We start from the raw sequence: 23,489 nt of genomic DNA on the forward strand, positions 1-23,489 counted from the left end.
GGTAACCGGTAAGCAATACCACAGTTAAGCTTATTCTGATTTAAACATAAAACAGAATAAAAAACTTTTTCCATAAATGGCCGATTTCACTGCCCGCTTTCAGTTCAGCAATTCTTCACTATAAAAGGGCAAGTCTTCTATTTAAGTGTTTATTAGTTTTTGCAAAGGAATGGTTAAAAAATGATCTCTTTTCAAAGTCTATTCTGTGGGAATATATGGGACTAAAAAGACGGATCTTATGCTACTCGCCAGTGACTGCAAACTTGTCTTATATCACACACTTCTCCTGACAAAATCTGACATGAGCCACTTCATTCAAACACAGAAATCAAATATAGAAGGAATTATTCTCTCTATTCGGGACAACTTAGATAAATCATGGAAAACTACCATCACGCCATCACATGTCGTCATACCCTGCCATTCACACCTAGCTTCGTGTGTGAAGCCTGTCCCCGCTCCGCATCTATCTGCAAGTGTAAAGAACCAGCCTCATATCCCTAAAATCACAACGTGCCCATTTGGTGCAGGAGTTGTCTTCTCGAGGTGAAATTGCCACCCTAAAGCAGTGAGACAATATCCCCTGGGTTAAGCTTCTGGGAGGTATCACAGTACGAAGCGTACCACGGCAAAAATTGTTGACAGACAAGATCTTCCCTTCCAAAGCCCATACGCAGACACATGTTACTGCAGTAAGACTGTTACATAGTACAAAATCACAAGAATATCTCTTTCTTCCTGTTTTCAGGGGTCCACAGCAATCTGGGTCAGAGGAGGCAAGAGCCCAAAAGCCGCTCAGTTTCTGCCAGTTGCTGTTGGGTGGAAGGTCGCCTCATTTGTAGCCCAACTTCCCCCTTTGCAAAATGGGATAATATCACTTTTCATCCTCAGAAAATCTCTGCCTGATGCCAACAGGTGCTATAAAGGGTTGGAGATGGTTTTGCTTGCTTTGAAAAGCAAGCTCGTACCGTATGACTGACTTCTTCACCCCGAATCTCTGTTAGAGAAGGCTGTTTTTCTGCATATTGGTGCTATACTGAATTACGGTCTCTGAAGCTTACCGTTATATCGCACATATTAAAATAGCATAATGAGCAAGTCGCTCATCTAGATTTTACAGTACTGTGCCAATATTGTAATATGGAGCTGTAAAGCATCTCTGAACATTTTCAAGTATTGCTGAAAGCTCCTTCTGGAACCAAGCTCCTTCGCATTTGTGCCTCTAGGCTGAGAACATCTGTACATGGACATTTTGATTTATAGTTCCAAATATGCACATTTCGCTCAGTTTCGGTTCACTTGATGAGAAGGATTTTTTCTCAAGCTAAGAAAGCTCAGGTGTATCCAGCTGGATAAAGATGAAGCTACTGCTTGGCAGCCATCTTAGTGCTTTATTAAAGACAGATGTAAGAGAACAAAGTAATCTTGCTTAAACAGAACATTATGAATGCTTGAAAAGCTACGATAAACCCCTTTTAACCTGCTTGCATTGGGTTTGCAAGTGTTGGACTGACACATCATGGTCGGTGCTATGTTTATGCTATGTTTATTGACTAGGTGCACCCCTTTCAGGAGCAATTATTCAAATTTGAACAGACACAAGAGGAAGCTCTAAACTGCTTCACTAACTTTCCAAGACCTTTTTAAAGATTACACAAGTTTGAAAATTCTGAGTTATATTTGTCACATACTGCAGAAGCTGCTCTTCCTACATACAGATCTGGGCTGTAGCAAAACATTACTGCAGTCATAGAAAGTCATGAAAATTAGAAGTGTCTTCTTTAAATGTGCGATTAAATATCAAATAGACATAGCAACACGGCGCTGCTGGAGATGGTGCTCAGCAGAGCTGGATACGAAAGGATCATCTGCGAGGAATGGCAGGAATTAGGGATTTGAGGGGTGACAAGTTTCGGTAAATTCCCCTCAGTAGCACCGTTTTCACACTGTCTGAATCAAACTAGTCTGTACTCTGGAGTTTCAGAAGCCTTGGTAAGTAAAGTAAGATCATCAGAGCAAATTTGGCCAGGTAAATAATATCAGGAGAATGAAGAATGGCCGTGTAGATCTCAGTTCTTAGTACCTGCACTGAGGGGAAAGCGGCTACGGAGGACTGCACTGTGGGCTGGCGGTCACAGACTGAATTTGTGAACCTCTAACTTTGTACCCATTGACTCTGATGTAATTTTTTTTATGTACATTTTGATGCAATTGTTTTTTTCATTATGAGTAGATGAAGGACATACATACACACGTTGTTGCGGAGACTTCCGCTTCGACAGAGGTTACACCGTGGCAATTGTGTAAACACGAGGCTTTTGAAAAAAATCTCGTATCAGTATCTGCTGAGCAGGTTCACAACCCATCTTGTAGTCACAGGTTGACAAATAAACTTAAGAGCAAAAAAAGTTTTTGGATTTATTTCAAAAATAAGCATAATTTCCATGAAAAAAAGTTCAAATAAGTGTTACAGAGGAAGTAAAAAAGATTAAGAGGGTTTCTTTTCTTTTAAACTAAAAGAAAACTGCACTCATTATTATATTTGTCAGAGGCCCGTCAGGAAAGATGTTATGTATGTGTGCCAAAAAAATCTTAAAGATCCTAGCCTGAGAAAGACGTGAGGTTAAAGTAACTAAATAATATGGGATCATAACCATACGACACTCAGTTTCAAATGAATCAGTTTCTGTGAACTCATATTTGTAAGTTGTCAGCTCATAATTTTATCATAAACTCAGAGTATTTGGAATTTTTTTAAAGCATCAGCTCTAGTATTTCCTACAAAAATAATCCAAGATTTCCTTTTTAATCCTTATTTTAGAAAAAAATGTCCTGAAAGATTCTTAAACCCAGAAGGCATTTTTTTGTCTCATGGTTTCTTACGACATCATTCATTTTAAATGCTTAAGGCTGGGAACACTGCAGGCTTGCAAGGAGAGAAAAGTATCTGAAACATTCATTAAAAAAATACCGTCAATTCATTTCAGTTATTCATACCTGTTAGCCTGGTATTCAGATAAATTCAAGAAATACAAGGGTTCTTTAAATTTATTTTAAAATTTCTGTGAGAGTTTCTCCTTAGCATGCTTTGTTCTGACAAGTTAACCTTACATATTCAGGAGTCAAGACATCTAACGCCATTTGAAATAAACCCGATAAAGGACTGTACATCCGGGCCACAGGCAAGACAGAAGACCTGTGGATGGAAAAGAGGAGAACTGACTCTCTGGTAAGCGATCCGTCAGAAGTGCATCGATGGGAGCCTGTCAAAATCAGCACAGGTAGAGAAAGGAGGCACTTCCAACAATTTTTCCATTTCAAACCTACATGGAGAATCCAAAATTGTCCTAAAAAAAATAAAATAACTTTAAAATGAAAAAGTCGAAAACAATTTTGTTGTCTGTAAGCTAGCTACAGTGCATCACTGCAAGATGATCTACGCTCCATCTACTGAGCTGTTGGAGTGTTTTGACATAAATTCCTTTGCTCGTTTGCACTTAACTGGTATTTTTGGTGCTCTGAGTGGTTTTCCAGCTGGAGCACTCTAACAATCTTTTGATTTTATTTATGTTACTTATAGCATAGAATTAATCCGCAAATGAAAACATGGGAATTTGTAATTGGCTGCCTATTAGACCATTTCAACTGTTTTTCCTGGATATTTTTGACCATCTTTTTTCCTATCTCACTCCTATTTTTAGCAACTGGCAAATAACTATTCACTATCAGGCTAGATTGAAATAAAAGCAGTTCTAAAACTTGTTTGGAGCAACATGGTGATATTATCTGCTATACCACATAATTCAGATACAAATCAATGTGCAATTTCAGTATTGCAGAAGAGATGGGAGTTCCCTCGCTTCTTTTTAAGTTCCAAATTTTATTTTCATGAGTTACATTTTCAAAATCCACTTAAGCGCTCTTGAGAATTTTTCCTTATGATCTTTCCCTCAAAGATAGCTATAGATAACTGTGCAAAGCAAGAACTCAGTCTTTACAAAATGCCAATGTCATTAAGAATAATTTTGCAGTTTCACTTGAAGAACTACAAAGTAATATTTAGAAAGGCTAAACAAAAGTTAATCTGCAACAACCGTCTGTAGTTCAGTACTTTCAAATTAGTATTAAAATACGAAGTGTTATACTTAGGAGAGTGAAATTTAGCTGGGATCTTTGATCACATCCCAGGCATTTGCCAGTCCAATTCTCTTTCAATAAAAAAACAAGAGAGAGAGAGACAGAGAGACTCCAGCACTGTTTGCTAGCCCTACAAATGAAGTTAGAAGCTGGATCAAGGAATACTGAACCAGGGGCCCTGAAGCCAGTTGGCTTTGTTGAACCTCACATTGAACTTTTTTTTTTTTTTTTTTTTTTTTTTCAAAAATCAAGTGTTTCATATGCAGCCCAACTGTATGACATCTACAGTTACTCAAATATGATCCTCAGTTACCAGAAAGCAAGTTACTAGCAAGCAGCAGCTGGTAGACATTAGTATCAATGGTAAACCTGGATGGATATCAATATCTGCAAGCTACCAGCCAAAGAAAAGAAGTATTACAGTTGTACATGGCCACCTGCTTGTAGAGATCGAGAGCGATTAACTCTCTTCTCGACTGAGCGTCACCCTCCTCAGACTGCTTTAATGACTTTAAAACATTGTTTAGAAGGCTATCGAAAACACATTTGTTATATTTGCAAGGTACAATAGCATTTCCCCACTGTAAATTGCTGAGATTTACAGCCTCCCCTTGACTAGCACCTCAGCACGATGCTGTGGAGCAGAATGCACCACTGGGCTTATGAAGATTCAGCGCATGTGATTAAGCATGTGGAACAAAAGTCTGAATGCTCAGCTGCAAAAAACATGCAACAATTCATTAAATATTTGACTACAGCAACAGTGAGCAACAGGAAAACAACTTTGTGCATATACACATTCTTGTGTTAAAAAGACAGACATTAGACCATGACTACGATTAAATTTACCAGGAAGCAAATTCTGGAGTCTGTAAAAGAGGTAATGAGATCTGAGAAAAAGGTGTTCTTTCCCTTTCTTATTTGGTACTGGAAAGGCACAGAAAAAAATGGAAGAAAAAAAAAAAGAGTAAATGTCACTCTACATTCCCATTCAGATGTGGGGACTTCATTGAGCCTGTCAATCTGTGCTTATTTTCAATCGATGGTTTTCCACAGAAAATGGGAATGCATCACAGAGGTGTTTGTTTTGTTTTCCATTTAACGCCCCACCTGGAGAGATCAGCAATCCTGCAGCTCCGAAAGGTTCCATGCTCCATTGCTGATCTTGCTACGATTTGAGAGACCACCAGCACCCAAGGGCGCTATGCAGATTTATAGGCACCGTGGGCTGAACAACCAATCACAGCCTGAAACATCCACATCTAGATGAAGACACTTCCATACAATTATTGTATGAACACCTCCAAGCTGTACCTTTGTTCTGGAGCACGATTTTGCTGGGAGGTTTCTATAGCACTAATAAGACTTGCTCTCTGATCAGATACTAGCATAAATTTGGTACAATAGGTCCATGGAGGTTATTATTCCTGTCCACCTAAATCCTCCCAAGATGTAAAGTTTCAACTCTACTTTAAATGCAAAAAGAAAAATAAAATGCAGGCAATCCTACATTTTTTTTCCCCTGAGAAGCAACAGGATTTTGCATCTCGGCTGTAAATAACTATTTGGTACCATTGGGTCACAGCGCACAGCAGTACTAGAAGTCTGAAAAACCTATACTTGCTACTACATTCCGTGGAAAAGGGGTATAAAAATTGGTATATAGCTCTTTCATTCTAGGCTATGCTTTAATTCTTTTCTAGAGCAGTGTTTTAGATCTCAAAAATATTAAGGCATAAGGGAACCAGTCTGGACATTACAAGCATTGTTGCCAAGAAAAGCTCATGTATAGAATCTGAGAGTTGAAGGTACCAAGGAAAGTTAAAACACGCATTTAAACTAAGACCACTAGCCAGAACATGAGCTACTGTAGTGTGAGAAATTATTGTAATTCAGAAAATTAAGTTACTCACTGCCATTGCCCGTATTGAGCATGGTCTAACTGCAAACGTGTCACAAGCAATGCCAGGAAAAGGTTACCAAATTGGTCTTAATGCCTTTCTGATTATTCAAATGTTGTGTAAGTATCTGACAAATGGTAGGCATCTTTGCAGCCCCCAGGATTAGCAGTCATTTTAGGATGTCACTGAGTACTTCTGAGGTCAACCTCTGCAAATGTAAAAGAGCAAAACAGCTTTTATGTCCAACGGAGTTTGCAAGAGAAGGGGAAGGATGAAAGGGCAACCTCTTCCCTTTAGAACATTTCTGAAGAAAGGATGTCTATTCTCCGCTTCTATGGTGGATACTGAAATACGGCAGATCGCCTTCCTCCCACTGTCTTTCCTCCATTTGTTACCATGTTGCTGACTGAAGGAATATCCAGCAAATTATCCTGGCACGCCGGGTAGTGTGGACCATCACATGGAGAAGGCAAGATGTCCTCTGTTCCAACCAAGAAACCAAAGCAACTTATATACAGGGTCAGTACGGCCCATATCGCTGCTTAGCTCTCTGGTACCATGAGAGAGCACCTTGGCTCCAAGCTCTCCTGTACATGTCTAGCATGGGAAGTGTCCCTTTCTCCTGCTCCTGGCACCAGTTAGCAGCATCTGCCTGCTTCCTCTGCACTGGCATGAAGCAGAAGACCACATGAAAGATGAAAACGCATCACTAGATGAAAACACACAGAGGAGGAGATTCATTTTTACACTGTGAGGGAGGGGAGGAGAGGGATGGAAGAGAGAACAGAAAACTGGATAAAAGGATGTAGAGGAAATCTATCCTTCTCATGCTCAAAAAAGAGCAAGAATATGCTGCCACAAGACCAGCCTTCGCCTCCCTTTCCATTGGGTCCTTGCAAACAAAAAGTACTCCCCACCCACAGCTGTAAGTCAGATAATGTCCCATTCCACTAGCTGTGGTACATAGGTGTAAGATGCTGTCCTGGACTAGATAAGAAAGGTACAGCATTAGCAAAACACCAAAACAAAGCAGCAAAACAGCAAACAACAAAAGCGCTCTCAGACCAGTGGTAGCAACTCCAGCACTGGAGCTCAGCATCTGTTTGGACACAAGCCTGGCTTGCCCAAAGTGCCTGCTGTCACCAAGGCAGTGGCCCAGTCTGAACGCACAAGACTAGGCCCAGCAAGGCATCAAATGAAATTTAACAGCAAAGCGTACAGAAAAAAGCAATATACTTAACTCATTTTTGGTAAACGGCTATTCAGTGCCATTGGGTTGAGACGCATAGCTGACTCAGGAATCTGAGCAATCTACATTTGCTACGACATTCAGCAGAAAAGGGGAATAAAAATTGTTAAACGGGTTGAAAAAATTCTCACCTTGAGTTTAATCTACAGCAGATACAAAATAGTTCGGTTACTCAGCAACATATTTTTTTTCTTTTTTATTTTAACAGGTATCTGAAATTAGAGGCAATAATCTACGCCTCTATAACTACTTTTATAACTGTATTGCTATAACTACATAACGTACATTTATATGCTGGAACTGATTTCTGGGCATGTTTTCTGTGACAAACAGGGATAATAAATCACAGTCTTCTGTTCTTCGACATCACCTTCTGCTGTATGTCACATTTTGGTTCATAAATTACCCATTACCCTCCCCCTCCACTTACAGTGCCCCTTCACTTTTATGAAACACAGCTGTCAAGGACTTCAGTAACAAAGAAATTCCCAAATTCTCTCAATCTCTGGCATTTTCCTGTCTATTACACTGCTTCCAACATTAGAGCAGTATTATGTGAAAAAAAAAGCTGCCTTAAGAGTATAGCTGCCACTATCTATTGACACGGGACACTTTAAAATGAGAATGTAGCAAGAGTCAGAGTTCAAGAATCGCACACCCAGTCCAGCTGGATAACATACAAACATCTTACAACTCTGTCTCATTAAATGAGTTCAGGGAAAGGGCATTGCTAAAAATGAAGAACAAATGTCTTGATTTACAGATCTACGCAGCATTTGCTGCAGTACATTAAACAGTAACAGAAGTCATTTTTAATGCAGCCTCTTTCACTGAGAAGCACATAACGGCAGCGCATCTGCGCCGCTAAGGAGGAACCCAGAAAGGACACATACAGCCTAAGTCATTTGTGCTACCTTTTCCTGAAAGCCCGTACCAGTAGAAGGTAATGATGGCAGTATGGGGATGTACGAAATATTGCTCCAGTTACTTAGATCAGGAACCGCCATCCTGGCCCTTCCTTTCTGCTCACCACCCGTCTGGCAGCCAGCTGTGGGCAGCCCAGGAGACGCTGTCAATGACGACTGAGTTGCCCAATATACTGTACGTCACCGAGGGGACTCGAATTCATGCCTATCAGCAACAGGGTAGAAAATCAAAGACCACACATTCATATTTCCCAGCAGGGACATGCTGGTACAAATCAGAGTACTGATTTTACCAGTTTACCAGTAATAACCAACTGGTCCAGAGCAATCATACTGGTTGTTGAATAAAGCCTTTTATTTTTGTTGAAGCACGCTCAGGCCTCTGCGAAAGAGCTCTGTGTCAGGGCAATTGCTTCTGCACTGCTACTCCACTCTTTCCAAAGATGCCTAAGTAACTTCCCACACCACGTTTTATTTCTCTGCTACTGCAAAATGCCACTCGGCGCAGGGCATACACTCCAGGTCCCACTGGGATGGACGTGGAGCACCGTTGAATGCATCTACCATGGTGGGACTGGGTCAAAATGCCCATGGTTGATTCAAAAGTGAGCGGCTTTGATTTGGGATTTTGGGAGAGGGGCAGCAGCTCATTTTCCTTAGGTGCAGCATTAGTTAATTTTCTGTAGCTAAGCAGACAATCAGAAAAAGACAGGATTATAAGGATCATGTATCCATGGTGATTTTAATAAGAAGTCTTGCTTGCAGTAGAATAGATAGAAGCGAGAAAACAGAATCAGGCTTCACGGGTAATTTATTTTAGTTCATCTCCTAGGAAGTAGGATGTTACTGGTTTGATTTGAAGCCAAAAATTGTAAGCCTGGATCAAGTTCTTGAGATTCAAACTCAACTATATTCTGCTCTCAGAAACCAGGACACTGTGGCTGTCTTTATCTTGGATATACCAGTTCTCTCTGGTAAATTGCTTACAATGTATTAAGCCAAGTTTTGACAGAGTCATGCTGTGAACATTAATTTAATCAACATAAGTATCTTACTTCAACTGCCCTGTTTCTTTTCCTATATGGTATTTCTGTTCCTTCCCAAGGCCACCAGTGTTTAATAGTTGTCAGGTAAAGTAGTCTAGTATACATATACCTAATTTTGTCAGTTCTTCAGCCAGGAAAGGACCAGAATTTTGCAGCATATGTCAGGACGCTGTGTAGAAAGGAGCACTAAACAGTCACAACTTTCATTTGCATCTATAAATTATATCCTTTTTAAGAATATGTATACATATAAATATATATGTGTGTATATATATGTATATATACAAAAATATGGGTTCTACTGAGTATGAGCAGCCCTTGTTTACGAAGCTTCTTGGATCAGCTGCTTAATGCCCCTTTATTCTTTGCAGCTGATTGCTGTATTTTCTGAAACACAGTAAGTTTATTGTTACTATTTATTTTAATAAGCTATTCTATCGAGCATTTTCATATTGCTCACCACCATATTCCCTGAGATCCAGGAGAAACAGAGCATTTGGGATTGCAACACCCATGGGATTCTGTGACTAAACTGCCCAAGTGCAGGTGAGTCCTAAGCAGTGAAGCTATTTGCGATGCCAGAGAGGCTACTCCATGCCCATTTGGTTTCCTCTGTTGTCCACAGCTATATTTCACTCAGTGTCCTTGCTCAGCCAAGGAGGAAGAAACCCCAAGAAAAGTATGATGTCAACAAAGTGGAATTTGATAGAAAGGCTTGGAGAAAAGAGACCTGTTTGCCTTGAGACTGACTCTGTAGGAGGAAGATGCCACAGTTAGAGTTTTAGGCTTGAACAAGCTAAGACCAGAATAGCAATTATGTTAAGACTTCTGAGAAAAGGACTCTGACAAATGGCAAACCAGCAGTGAAATGTTTGCATTCCTTTTGCAAGGTCCAATAGCTCTGTTCCCATAGCTACTGTATGTTGAGATGGATGATGTAGCTACAGCAACAGAGAGCCAACATCCATGCTCACTGTAAAATTCCTAAGTCATTACTTAATCCTTCTTTTACCTCCATACAAACTTCTAAAAGAGGAAAAAAAATAGGGTTAGCTTGTTCTTTGAATGAATCAAAATTATGCTAAAAATATTAAAATTAGAATCACGGAATCACGGAATTTTCAGAGTTGGAAGGGACCTCTAGAGATCATCTAGTCCAACTCCCCTGCTACAGCGGGATTGCCCAGAGCACATTACTCAGGACTGCATCCAGGCGGGTCTTGAAAATCTCCAGAGAAGGGCACTCCACAACCTCCCTGGGCAGCCTGTGCCAGTGCTCTCTCACCCTCACCGTAAAGAAGTGTTTCCGTGTATTTGAACGGAACTTCCTGTGTTCTAACTTGTGCCCATTGCCCCTCGTCCTGTCACTTGGAACCATTGAAAAGAGCCTGGCTCCATCCTCCTTCAACCCACCCTTTACATACTTGTATGCCAAGAAGAAGACCCACTGCAGAAAACTGGAGCTATGATTTGCTTTCCCGGCCTCATCTCATGATTCCCCTCTCCACATTGACTGGGAGCCATTGCTGTTTTGCAATCTTTTTTTTAAGAGAGCTGTCACTGCATTACTCGATGGGTGATGTTTGGCAGTCTGCAGCTCCTCCAGGTCCCACCGTATTCAAGTGCAGCACCCAGTCATTTATAAGCCAGTCCTTCCATCAGGTGTACTCAGTTGTTCCTTATCTCCCACCACCCACGATTCCTACCCCACTACTACTTTGGAGAAATATTTGTATCAGAAAATCTGCAAATTTGCATCTCAATTATTTGCCTCCGCTTAACAGCTCTAGTTCCCTACATAATTAAAAGGGAAATATTGCATCAAGCATGGAAACTGTTGTTTAAAGCACAGAGTCTTTTAATCTTCAGCTTGTTGTTTGCCATGTGATTGCCAACTGGATAATGTTTGGCAAGCCAAGGGCATGTTTTGTTATATATATATACAGCTAACCAGAAAAGAGTTTAAAGTTTAACCTACTATAACGATTTCTGCTTTAATGCCCCAATTCGAGTGTCACCAAAACCAATAGGAGTCTCACTTAGGGGGATTTATACTGGGTCCTTAAGAGGAGCAGTCAGCACAAGCCTTGATTTCCTAAAGGCCCTACACAGAAATACGCCCTATCATTGCAGAATCTGAACGTGGAGACCCCAACAAACGTCAGCACCCTGAGCTCTCCCTAATTTTGCTTCGATGTCCTATTTAAAACGGCTTTTTTTCAAAGCTACATTATCTTACTCAAACGGTCAGTCTTTGCTAGAACTATAAAAGGATTAAGCGACACTTAAGCCCTTATATAGTGTAAATTAATCCGTAACCATTGCTTAGAAAAGCAGTTTTATGTTAAAAAGTCAACCCCAGAATATTCTCAATTAAAATAACCCAACCTCAGTGCTCAGAAATAATCTCACAAGAGTCCAGAAGGCAGCAGAATCTCAATGTAAATATTTAAAGTTTTAATAACAAGATGTTTATGCAAGCTCATAAATCCACGTGTGGCATAACTACCCGATGTCTACACTGACATTGCTAATTTTGGTTTGTGTGGACAGAAGGAAGGCTCAAGTAAATACTGCAGAGAATTGTTTTTCCAGACCCCGTCTTTCTGTCACGTCAGAATTGCTAAGGTTCACAGAGACTTTTGGTTAATGTCGGCATCATTTCTGTTCCTGTCCAGGAAAGGTACAGCACAGGTAGCTACTCCTTCAGCAAGTCTCATCAGTCAACTATTTTCCATTAAAAAATAAGTGAAAAAAAGAATACAAACACAGCCCACATTTTGCCTTTTTCAGAGGAGAAGATAACCGCTCAGGTTATGAGAAACGACCATTTTAGAGATGAGGCTGGGTATTTCCTCCCCCGTCCCGTCCCCCCCCCCCCCGCCCAGCTCCCGGCATTACAACATATCTTTCCCAGTCCCCGGGGCAGAGCTTCTGAAAGAGGAAAGTTTCCCAACGCGGTGTCGGCAGAGCAGGCGTGCGTACCGCACACCAGCCTGGGACAACAGAAATTGTGCAGGAAGTAAAACTACTGTAAGTTCACAAGTTTTCGAATACAGAGCTAAATATAGATACAAGCTGGCTGAAAAGTGGAAGAAAGATCGAGCCGATAGGGTTCGTGCAATGTAGCGAGAGACAGAAAACTGCACAGTAAAGAACTTACGGTTTCTTTAAGCTGGACCTTTCTGATTTAAATCACTTCACGGGTTACCCAAACAGGTTGATATTTCATGTGTATTAAGTTTTATAAAGCCAATTTTCAAACAATCTCATTTTTAGCTAAAAAACTGTATCAGCCCAGGGCAATCTAACAAAATAAGAGTCTGGTAGGTCACCAGGTCATCGTTAACCTCGGTGTTGCAATACCTTTGAAGTACTGCAGCAGAACTCATTTAAACATCTAAGGCTAACTATCAGGTTGCACTGCTAGAGGCCTCAATATCTACAAATTTGGGATGATTGTAAGGCTCTGAACGAATTAATAGCAGAAAAGGAGATAGGCTGCTCCATGCAAGCAGCCGCACAGGCACCATTGGAATTTCAGTCGGAACCAGGAAAGGCCTCCTAAAGGCTGCACAGAAATGTTTGCCATCGCCCTGCAAGTAACAGTTCTGAGGCCAAAAGTAAAAAGAGTAGGAGATCATCAAAATTTTATCTTTCAACACGAGATTCCACCTGCATACCAGTGTAGCATGAAACGTGCCTGGTACAAGCCTAAGCAGGGAGAAAAGAGGATTCAGAAGGCATGCATGTGCTCTGTTGCTTCCAGACCTAAACACAAACTGGTTCACACCTCAGTTTTAACATCAGCGTCCATAAGAATGAATGACCTGGGACACCAGGACTGCCTCTTCTTCAAACTGTGTGCATTCTGTGAAACCAACAACTAAATGTTAGAAGAAATTGTCCCTGCCTCACCTGGACTTAGCTTGCTCTATTGACTTCAAAAGACTTTGAAAGGAAGAGTCCCCATATGACAGAAAACAAGCTGTGGTTCCAGAGAAACCCAAGCTTCCTTCCTGCGTACTGGCCATTGCAAAGAGATAAAGACGGGAACTCTGAGTGAATACGACCATTTCAATAGTAGTGATGAACCTTGCAAAAGCAAAGTACAAAGCTGAAAAGTAATTTACTGTGGGATTGCCCCAGGCGTGCTAAGAGAAAGGAGTGCCATTGTTCCGTCTTCCTGCAGGAGAGATGGAAATCACCTTGGTGAGTTGGATTCCAATGTCAGAAAGGCAGTCTGAAGACTAACAACAGGGAATAAGTCATAAACTGTGAGTATCCTCAAAACTCAACACTTCCAAGATACTACTTTTGTGAAATATAAAACATATTTAGAAAAAATAAATCCTCCAAATTCAAGAGAACTTAAAATAAACTGCCACTCTGTCATAGAGACACGTCTTATGATTGGAAACAATTACGGTGTTTGCTCCACTATACACAATAAAAACGCCAGATCCAGGATTACATTTCCTCTGTTCTTCATTAAATTTACTCCTTAAATTTGACACTCTGATCCCTGACGTAATTTGAAGAAGGGCTCCCGCTCATGTGAATTATGCATTCCGGTGCGCTCAGCGTAGGCAGTGCTTTCTCCCAGTAATGCAATGGACTCCCATTGCAGCAACAGAGACTCAGCACAACAATCTGAATGAGAAAGAAAGTAACACCTCACAGACAGAGTCAACCTTACAACTGCCATCCTGCATTTATTCTAAGAAATGCAGTAATTTATTCTAGTCCAGCTGCTCTAGGAGAAAGAAGGTGTTTTACATGCAAGGATATCAGTGCCACAGCATTATTTGATAAATATTTCCAGAGCTTCTCAAGCAACCAACTGTCATCTTCTGATTACTGCGTCAAAAATGAAGCTTACATAGATGGCAATGAAAATTCAAGTATAAACAGCAGGTGGTCTGCACTCATCCAGTAAAAGTAGCACTCAGCAAGAGAATTAGTTTCAACTGGTGTTCCGGTACGGAATCTGTAAATGAGAGAGGCAGCATGGAAGATCATCTCAGAGATACTCATCTCAGTAGCTGTGACATAGTTTAAAAGAAGTTTGCAGTTTTAAGTGATGCAGATTTATTGTGTCTTCAATAAAGAAAAACAGAATAAAAAAAATGTACAACAGTGATGTGGACAAGACTTAATCAGTATTGTTTTGGAGGAACCAGCCATGCCATGATGACGAAAAAGAACTTTACTGACAGCTCCATTATTTTTTTATTCTTTTGTTTGTGCACACCAACAGATTACAATAGAAAGTCCTTGAAGAGTCAAATGGATGCAAACAGAAGCTGTTTACAGCGAGTGAGTAGTCTAAAGTGACTGCAGGAAACCTCATTATTGCTCAACCTTTACAGTGGCGGCAGCAGTGAGGTGATCCGGGAGTGGGAAGGAAAATAATTAGGAGTTCCTGGTATGGGTGAAGTTATTCATTCCTAAGACTGTGTCCCAAAAGGCAAGATGCAAAAGTGATAGCTGAAAATATTCACTTAAGAGTGTCCTAAGAAATGACAGTGGGAAAAGTTCATATCAGATCTAGAAGCTACCAAGAGATGACTGGTCCGATACCTTCCTATGTTTTCAACTGTATTTGCAAGGTAAAAACTTCAGAGCTTCATGCCACAGAGCAGGATTGAGCAAATTCAGGTCTCCCCACAGGCCTGTGAAACTCTGTTATGTAGGTTTATTCCATTTTACGTACCTCAATTATTTGCTACTTCCAACATACCAAGCACAGAGGAAATTTTCAAGTATTTCAATGAAAGCGTTTGCCAGTTAAAATTAATTATTTTCTCCAGCAAAGGAGGTAATCCAGAGAGTGAGACTTCTGCTTTGAGGTACACACTTGCAAAACACCCGACTGGCCGGGGTTGGGGGGGAAGAACTACCTCAGAGAATTTCTTAACCCATGAGAGAATTTCAACTCAGTGCAACTGAAGAAGTGGCTAATGGTCAACAACCAAAAGGACCTCCTTGCTCAAGGATGTGCTGCGCTTGTTATGGCACTTAGTGCGTGCCTACCGGGCTCCATTCATTCCTGTGGCCCTCGATGGACAAAAAAGGATGGGATAAAATTTAGGCGAGGAATTTAAAATAAACCCAAAGTAAGGAAGGACCAGTATTTTTGGAGATACTACAAGTACACAGAAGAATCCTTGCCAGCTGGCAGGCTGTGGGGCAGACAGCCTGCCAGCACAAACGCTCCTGTGCCCCGGCGCAAGGTTTTGGCAAACTGTGCTGTGTCTATGGGAAGTGGATTTCCCGTGTGCCCCGGCAGCACCAGGCAGGCTCTCACCTACCCTGCGCCCCGGCAGGAGTGAACCCGGGGAGAGGGGAGGAAGGAGAAGAGCTGAGCGCAAAGGGCGGCCTGTGGTGGGGCAGGGGTCTGGCACCACCTCCCACCATGCGGGAGCGCGAGAAGTAGAGCTGGGATGGGTACCTGAGATCCAAAGATGTGAAGGATTTGGGAGAAGGATGAGGAAACTGCACAAGAGGGATTCCTAATGGCAGAGATGTCTGTGCCAATAATTAACTAGAGGGGGCTCTGCGCATTAAATCAACATCTTTAAAGAGGCTGTTGCTGTGATAAGAGATAGCACAATCGTGCCAAAATGCAAGGGCAACGTCCCCACAGCAGGAACACAGACGTGCCAGACAGGGGAAATATCACCCTGTTGGGGACTGGAAGAGATTCTGGGCTAGGCTGAGAGCCCCTGGCTGGAAATGATCTATGCTACCTCGTTTATGTTTGGGGTTCGAGGGGTGAAGGAGCTCAGGAGGGAGGAAGATAAAAGGAGAAGGAGATTGTTCAAGGCAGCAAGGCAATCCTTAAGTCGTACAGCCAGATTTTGCTCTTTGTTCCAATCTCCATAGCGAGCAACAGTAAGTGTCTGCGCCGGTGATCTGCCTCCAAAGAGCTGACACAGGTTGGGTCAAGATTCAGGAGGGCTCGAGGGCAGCTAGGTTAGGTCTGGCACTGAACAGGAGTTAAAATCAAGGACTTTTGTACAATCAAACTTCTCTATACTGAGGCTTCCTCACCTGTGTTTTTTTCCTTTCCCATTATCTGAGCTAATGAAGAATTGTCCATTACATTAGTCCAGACCCGAAGCAGTTGCCCAAGAGGAGCAGAGGTGAAACAGTACCCAGTACTGCAAAAAAACACACACATTGGCAGACAGCAGTGGATTAAATACAAGCACAGGGTTCATCTGGTTTTCCATTCACTCCAGTATTTATCTCTATTAAGGTTATTTTAAATACAGAGGTCTCACTCACTGCTGTAGTGGGATATTTTTTGAAGTCATTCCAGAATATTTTTACTGTGCTGCTTTTTTTTCTTTTTCCACTCTAATGGGAAAGCCTCACAAAAAAAAAAAAAAAAGCACCTCAATTTTAAGAAAACACGTTGATTCTTTTATGTCCTCAAGGACTTGGCAAGCAGGCAGGTTTGGCAAGCAGAGTCATGGCCAGGCAGCAGCTTTTAAGTTTATGGACATGAAGGCCAGTGACATAAGGCACATACACTCTGTATCACAGCTGCATGCTACTGAATTTCCACAGTGGGTCAGTGACTTGATTACATAAACAGTGGAAATAAGAGATCAAACCATCCCCAACACAGCCAATCTATTAGTAAAATAAAGTTTTGTTGGGTATGGAAAACCAAGAATCGGCAAGAGAAAAGCTAGGGAGGTTCCCTGGCTTAAAAGCCGCATAGACCTGAGTTTGAAGTTACTGGCTCCAGTAAACTTGGCTTAAATAAATCTTCAATATCTACAACTATTTGAAGTATCATGCACGGCTTCAGTGAACACATGGTATATCAGGATTCTAGCCATACAAAGAGGAAAGGCAGTACCTTACAGAACCTGTTTCTAACTCACACTTCTCATCTTTACTTTGCTTCAAAGAAATACCCAGATTGCTTTCATCTCTGTGGTATCTAAGGTATGACAACCATGTCCAAGTACGGTCAGCTAATTATCTTCAGTGGATAATTAAGAGCACTGAGGAGCTTGGCTTTCTCCACCAATGGTAGATGTCCAGGCTTTTAATTTGGGCATTTGACTTCGTTCCTTAAGCTACTTGGTGAGAAGTGCAACGCTATGTTTTCAACTTTTCTAAAACCTACAGAACAGAGAAAAATCGTCTTTTACATAATAATGATGTGTTTCAGAGCACTGCTAGCCCTTCGTTGTAAGGACCTTCACACATGATGAACTAAAGCTTCGAAACACCGTATAACCCAGGCATGTAATTGTACTTGAATTCAAATAGCTGCCAGCCACATTCGTGTTACAATCCCCTACTAAGACACAGGTCACACTAAAGGGATAAAAAGAGGGGAGGAGTTAAAGCATCCTCTTTAACAGTTTAGCAGAATATCTTAATAAAGTATTTTGTCATGATTTATTGCTTGGCCTAGGCAATTTGCTAAAAAAAGTCGGGGTGTCAGAATCTAACTATCTTGAGACATAATAACACGGAAGCAAGGTCAGGGGGAATTTCAAATTGCCACCACACTTTGTCAGAGTGAATCCTTAAATAGTACCTGCAAGATATCCTCTGAAGTCTTGAAGTGCTCCACGATTGTTGAGGCAGCAGCTGGTTGAAAAACAAAGCATAGCCTGATCTTTGCTTTATTGTTGATCTGCAATGATGTCCCTCTTTTGGCTACTTGATGTGTTGTTCTGTGCAAACAATTGGACTATTTGTCTTGGAATAGAAATATTCTGTAGAGTGAGAAAATGGTCTAATTTTTAATTTTCTTTTAAGATGACATGAGAAAATTCTTTCAGAAGCAGTGCAAGTTACATGTACAGTTAAAATGGAAAATAGAAACATTATTCCAAGAGAAAGAGGAAACAGTCTCAAAATACTTAATGAATTTTCCATGCATTGCTCCATCTGACGAGTTGCATTAATCACACCATACAAGACACATTACACCTTCACACCTCCCAAATCAGCACATTTTAGGCATGAGAAAATTAAACCCATGTAAAAATGAGAAATTGTAAGCCCCTGAAAACAGGTGTTTAAAGAGTCTTATCAAACACGCTTGTAGCAGTGCTAAGGTTGGAGATCTTGCTCTTAGCTTAAACAGACACTAGCGACTGAATTGACTTTGATCTTCGGAGTTGGGGGGGTGTATTTCAATATTTGCGTGCTTCATAGGGGAAATATTTGCACAAAATTTGTACTTGTTAGCTAGGGCAACGCACACAAGCCAGTTGTTGAGGCCAACAATCCCCCTGAAGCGATGCTTCAGCGCTAGATTGCGGAAATAGCAGAGCGACCCAAATGAACCCAGAATTTCAAGGGACCGCTCTTTATATCGCTCTAATTGGGTGGACACATCAATCCTTGTTAGAGCACCTCAGTGATTCATTTGTTGTTTACTGAGGCATGTGCTGGAAGAGTCCACTGGCATGCCTTCAAGGGTCACAGCGAAGCCTCTTCCATCGAAATTAAAAATCTAGTCGTCTTTAGCAGCTTTTTAATAAACAGGATTTCCATTTGACCCACATTAGAAGCTTGCTTTGTGGAGATTTAGAAAGAAAGGTCTGTCCTTGCAAAAGAGCACAGGGGGCCGTTAATATTCAGATTAGATTTCTGCGGTGATTAGGTATTATTAGCACCTGAGTTCCAGCTCAAAATGAATATCGTTTCTTCCCTGTCTCAAGAAGTTCTTCTCAAGGAGTCACCTTTCTTCCTCTCAGAGGCACTAGAGTGCCTTATAGGCACTAGAGTCTTTTTAACGACTGGATTGTCGGTCAGACCTGCGTTAGGTGAGAAGCTGGGGTGCTCCAGCACCTCAGCAGGCATAGGTTCGTACAAGGCCATCTGTAGCACACACGCGCACAGCCTACCTTAACACCAGCTGCACCAGGCGCTGGTAGTCATGCGGCTACCCCAAAGCGCAGCGTGGGCTAACTATTTGTGTATTCGCACTGCTGCTCGCGTGGCTCCGGCAGATTGCTGAGCTCCACGCTGCCACGCAACTCTAGCACGTGCCTTGAGCTAGCTCCAAACTCGCGGTGCATCACAGAGCCACCACAGCGGCACCAACAGTGCAGATGTGCCATAAGATTTCCAGGCAGCAGGAGAAGGGAGCAGGTCTGTGTGGCTTGCCTGGAAGGGACAGCCTCTCACGTCCCCCGCCAGGCCGTAGCTCCCTCACCAAGAAGGCACCTGGCATCACCCAGGGGTGGCCGGGCCAGAAAGCTTCATGAGATCACAACTTCAAGCCAAAGCACAAAGTTCTTTTTCCAATCTGTTCTCCTTGATGGCTCTTAACATTTATATCAGGGATGATATGCTTAGCCCTATACTTGTTATCTGAGGATAAGTTACATCCCATTTTTTACAAGCTTAAATTCCTTCGTTCAATGTGAGTTTGTTTTACAGAAGTAAAACCACTAGAAAACAGGGGTCAGTGTCCTGTTCCCTGTGACAGAGGGAACACTGGTCTGCTATAAACAGCGTTTATGCCGACTATCTGTGCGGAAGGGCTGACGTTGGACCCATTAATATTTGTATGACAGAGTCAGTCTCTATGGTGCCATTCACTTGCAGAAGCGTGCAAATGTGAGGCAGTGGGATCTCCATCGTTACTGTCATCTCTCATGTTACCATTTTGTAATTATACTTATTCAGTTATTTGAGGTTGAAGTTAAGAAGGACTGTTAGATTTTACAAACATTTCTGAAGAGCTATGTGCACAAAACCAGCTTTATAATGAAAGATAAAGCTGGTACATTTAACACTGATTTTTTTAAGTGTTGGTTTTATTCAATTTAATTCAATTGAAAGGAATGGAACAAGGATACTTACTTCCCCAGGCAACGCAACACTGAAACCAGTACTGAAACACCCAGTTGCAAGGCAGAACTACGGTTCAGAGCAGTATAACATATTGGTGCCCACGTTAGTGGAAGCAGTAGGGTGAAATACACGTGAAATTCTACAATAGGTGGCTAAACATTCTCAGAAGGATAAAATTAGCCACCACAGAGCTTCCATGTGAACATGGCTATGGTGCTGCTGGGAACAAGCTAACTCCAGCACTCCTAAAGCTACCAAATGCACTGCAGACTTATTCCCACTTTTACAGCTGCAATATAAACTAGAAAAGTGTGGATCTATAGCTGTAGATTTCATGGATTAGGACTGGTCCGACTGTTCTCCACTTCCAGATAAAATCAGAAAAGAAATTTACTTGCAGTTGGTTTCCCAAAAATCCCATCAACAGTCCTTTCTTTTTACTGCATTGCCTCAGGACATGGTAGAAAAGACTTCTCGGGGAGTTTCAGTAGGCAGGAAGTACCCAACGAGTTACTGTATGAAAAGACAATATATATGATAGTTGGGCTCACCTCATAAAATACAGCTTTCCACAAGAATAGCGCACTTACCTCGCTGTCCTGACAAACTGCCTCATGTTTGGCTAACAGTCCTAACTTCCCTTCCCACAAGCAAGCGGTACTGCCTTCCTGCAGCCAAATGGCTGACACAGTAGACATAAATACAGGAACCCCATACAAAATGAAGCTCAGCTTTATAGCCATCTCGTAAGTACACTAAGTGAGAGAACGACACATATTCATAAATCCTGCTGAGCAGCTATCTACAGGGCAAGACATTTCCTAAAAAGTGCTATGTTCCCGTTTACGATATAAAAGATTTCTTAAACCAGCACCAGTGTAGCAATTTGTTATACACAACATATTTTGATTGCTGCTTTACTGATCTAATTCTATCAAGGAGCATAACTTCTAGTCTCAACAACGTGTTTTGTAGCGGGAATCGGGAATTACAGATGAAACAGTCAAGTTAAATATCCCTTATCTTTTGAAGCAAACTATGAGTGACTCTTATGCTAACAGAAAAAAATAAGAACTCCTTTGAAGAGATTATAAATATGTATTAGGAATTAAAATGCAGTCCCCTTGATTAAAACTGACGGAAATCCCCCAACTCCCCCCTAGTCAGCATCAAACAACATTAAGAAACACTTGAAAGTACGAACTCAAGTTTCTAGTCCAGTCTAATAGTTTTATCATAACAACCTACTCACTATTTTTAATATTAAAATCAAAGGACAACATTAAAGTAAGAATTTAGTGAGCCCTCTGCAGCTCTCTTGCAGTGCCAGGATCACAATATCCCTTGAGAGGTCTGGCTCCTGCCCAAGGCACAGAAGAGTCGGATGCTCCGAGGCATCCCTTTACTTGCCTTACCACTTTACTCACACCTGAGCTTTACCCATCAATCTCCATTCAGGAGTAAACAAAAGGATCGCATCATAAACCATAAGGGTTATTGCTGGCTTTTACAGGAATCGAAACAACATAAAAAGACAAAAAAAAAAAAAAAAGGAAGCTTAAGATTTGAGTTGGTCTTCACTTACGCAAAATAGATACGGATGTAAGAGATGTAGATGGTCATTAGAGGTCACAGTCTGAGTTAACTCACTTCTGATTTCCCACACTGGAACTCCCTTGTCGGTTCAGATATATAGTGACCTTTGGGCAGATCTAGGCCTTTGGCACTAAGGTAATTCACTTACTAGATTTCAAACCACAAAGCATTTTATTGGAAGATTTCACAATTGGTTTTAATCTGCAAAAATTTGTGCAATTTTTTTTTTTTTTTGAGTTCCATAATGTGATGCTTCCATGTTCCAGCCATAAGATGGATAGTCTTAAACATGTGGGTTTAGATGAAAAACATGCTTAGAGGAATAACATTAAAAATCATTCGAATCTTGAAATGAAGGTGCAGTTAGGTGATACAGCTAAACCAAATTAAATAGCTGGGCTGGGCCCACTGCCCGCTCCCCTTCCCTTGCAGCTGGTCTGGCTCTTAGCTGAGCCCTGGGCGAGGTGATTCAGCTCACTGAGCTGGGAGAAAAGGAACCCAGCCAGAAAAAAAAAAAAAAAACAAAACAAAAACAAAGCAAACAGGGGAGAGCACGCAGCCAGCCCACCCTAAGGAGCTGCTGATTCACTTCAGCTGACCTACCTGCACCCTTGCGGTGGAAGTGTCTAACGCCATAGATGGGATCGGTTCTCAAAGAAGGAAAAAATCCCACACATTATAACGTAAATGTAACATTTTCACAATCCGTAATTTGCCTCTAAGCGTGAAGTAGCGGGACCAGCTCCGTCATTAAGATTCGTGCCAGGCACTTAATTGGCAGTTGGGGACTTGAACATCTTCCCGGAAACTCCTACAAATAAAATACTGCAAAACGGCAGAAGGGGTAGATATTTAATTTAGGAATCCAAACAAAGACACTGGCTTTATACTAGAGCTACATGGAAAAAAGCTGTCCGGTCTCCCAAAAGACTGGTATTTATGGCATTCTTATACGAGCTTTCGCAGTCAGACAGGCAAAAAATTAGCCACGGGTTTAAACCCTTCGCTTAAAGAGAGTCACTTTAGCTACAAAAGAGCACGTTTCAACTCTTCTCTGTCCAGTTCAGAGCTGAACCTCAGCTTTCAACACCTCGGTGAGTGCTCTGACCAGAGACATTCTTTTGCCAGTTGGTAGTTTATATAGCATGGTGTAGCCAGCTCCATCAGCAGGGGTTGAGACTGACCCAGCCAAAACTGGACAAAAGTCTGCTGAATATGTTACTCACTTGATTTATAGGAGACAAGTTTAATACCCCAGCTGGAATCAGCAAGAGCAAAAATTTGAATCTTGGCTCTCCACATGCATTAAATGCTTAGCTAGCTCAAAGTGGGTAAGTCTGTCCTTTCTTTCAGCTAGAAATAAACCCCCATATGATTATTCCTACAGAATTTGAGCTGCAAGAACTCAAATATTTCCCAGTAGAAAACATTTCATTGAAAGATTCCCAGCCAGCTCCATTGTCATGGCCAAATCTCAACATTTTTTTCTGACAGTCTTTCAACAAAAGTAAAAGAAAATAAAAATTATAAAGACAAAAGCACTATTCACTTGGTGAGAAACTGCTGATAGGATTTTATTTAAACTTTCCTCCTATCAGTATTACGCTTCCCATTTGGTGAAAAAAAAAAATGCAAAGGGTGTGGTCCTTCACAGGACGCTACAAAATCCATTAAAATATACTCAAATTTCAAATAATTCAGATTATAGTTTTTGCAACAAGTTTTCTTATTGCTGTACATCTTCAGGATGCTTTACCAAGAGGCACGCAATATATGCCTTTCTTTGATT

At 41.4% G+C, this 23,489-nt stretch overlaps 1 protein-coding gene across 1 annotated transcript in view; it reads right to left on the reverse strand.

Moving 5' to 3' along the window:
* BASP1 (brain abundant membrane attached signal protein 1) overlaps positions 1 to 23,489 on the reverse strand; it is a 52,482-nt gene that overhangs the window by 15,133 nt on the left and 13,860 nt on the right. The window lies entirely within an intron of this gene.

The sequence above is a fragment of the Vanellus vanellus genome, assembly GCF_965231255.1.
Source record: "Vanellus vanellus genome assembly, chromosome: 2".
NCBI classification, from domain to species: Eukaryota; Metazoa; Chordata; class Aves; order Charadriiformes; family Charadriidae; genus Vanellus; species Vanellus vanellus.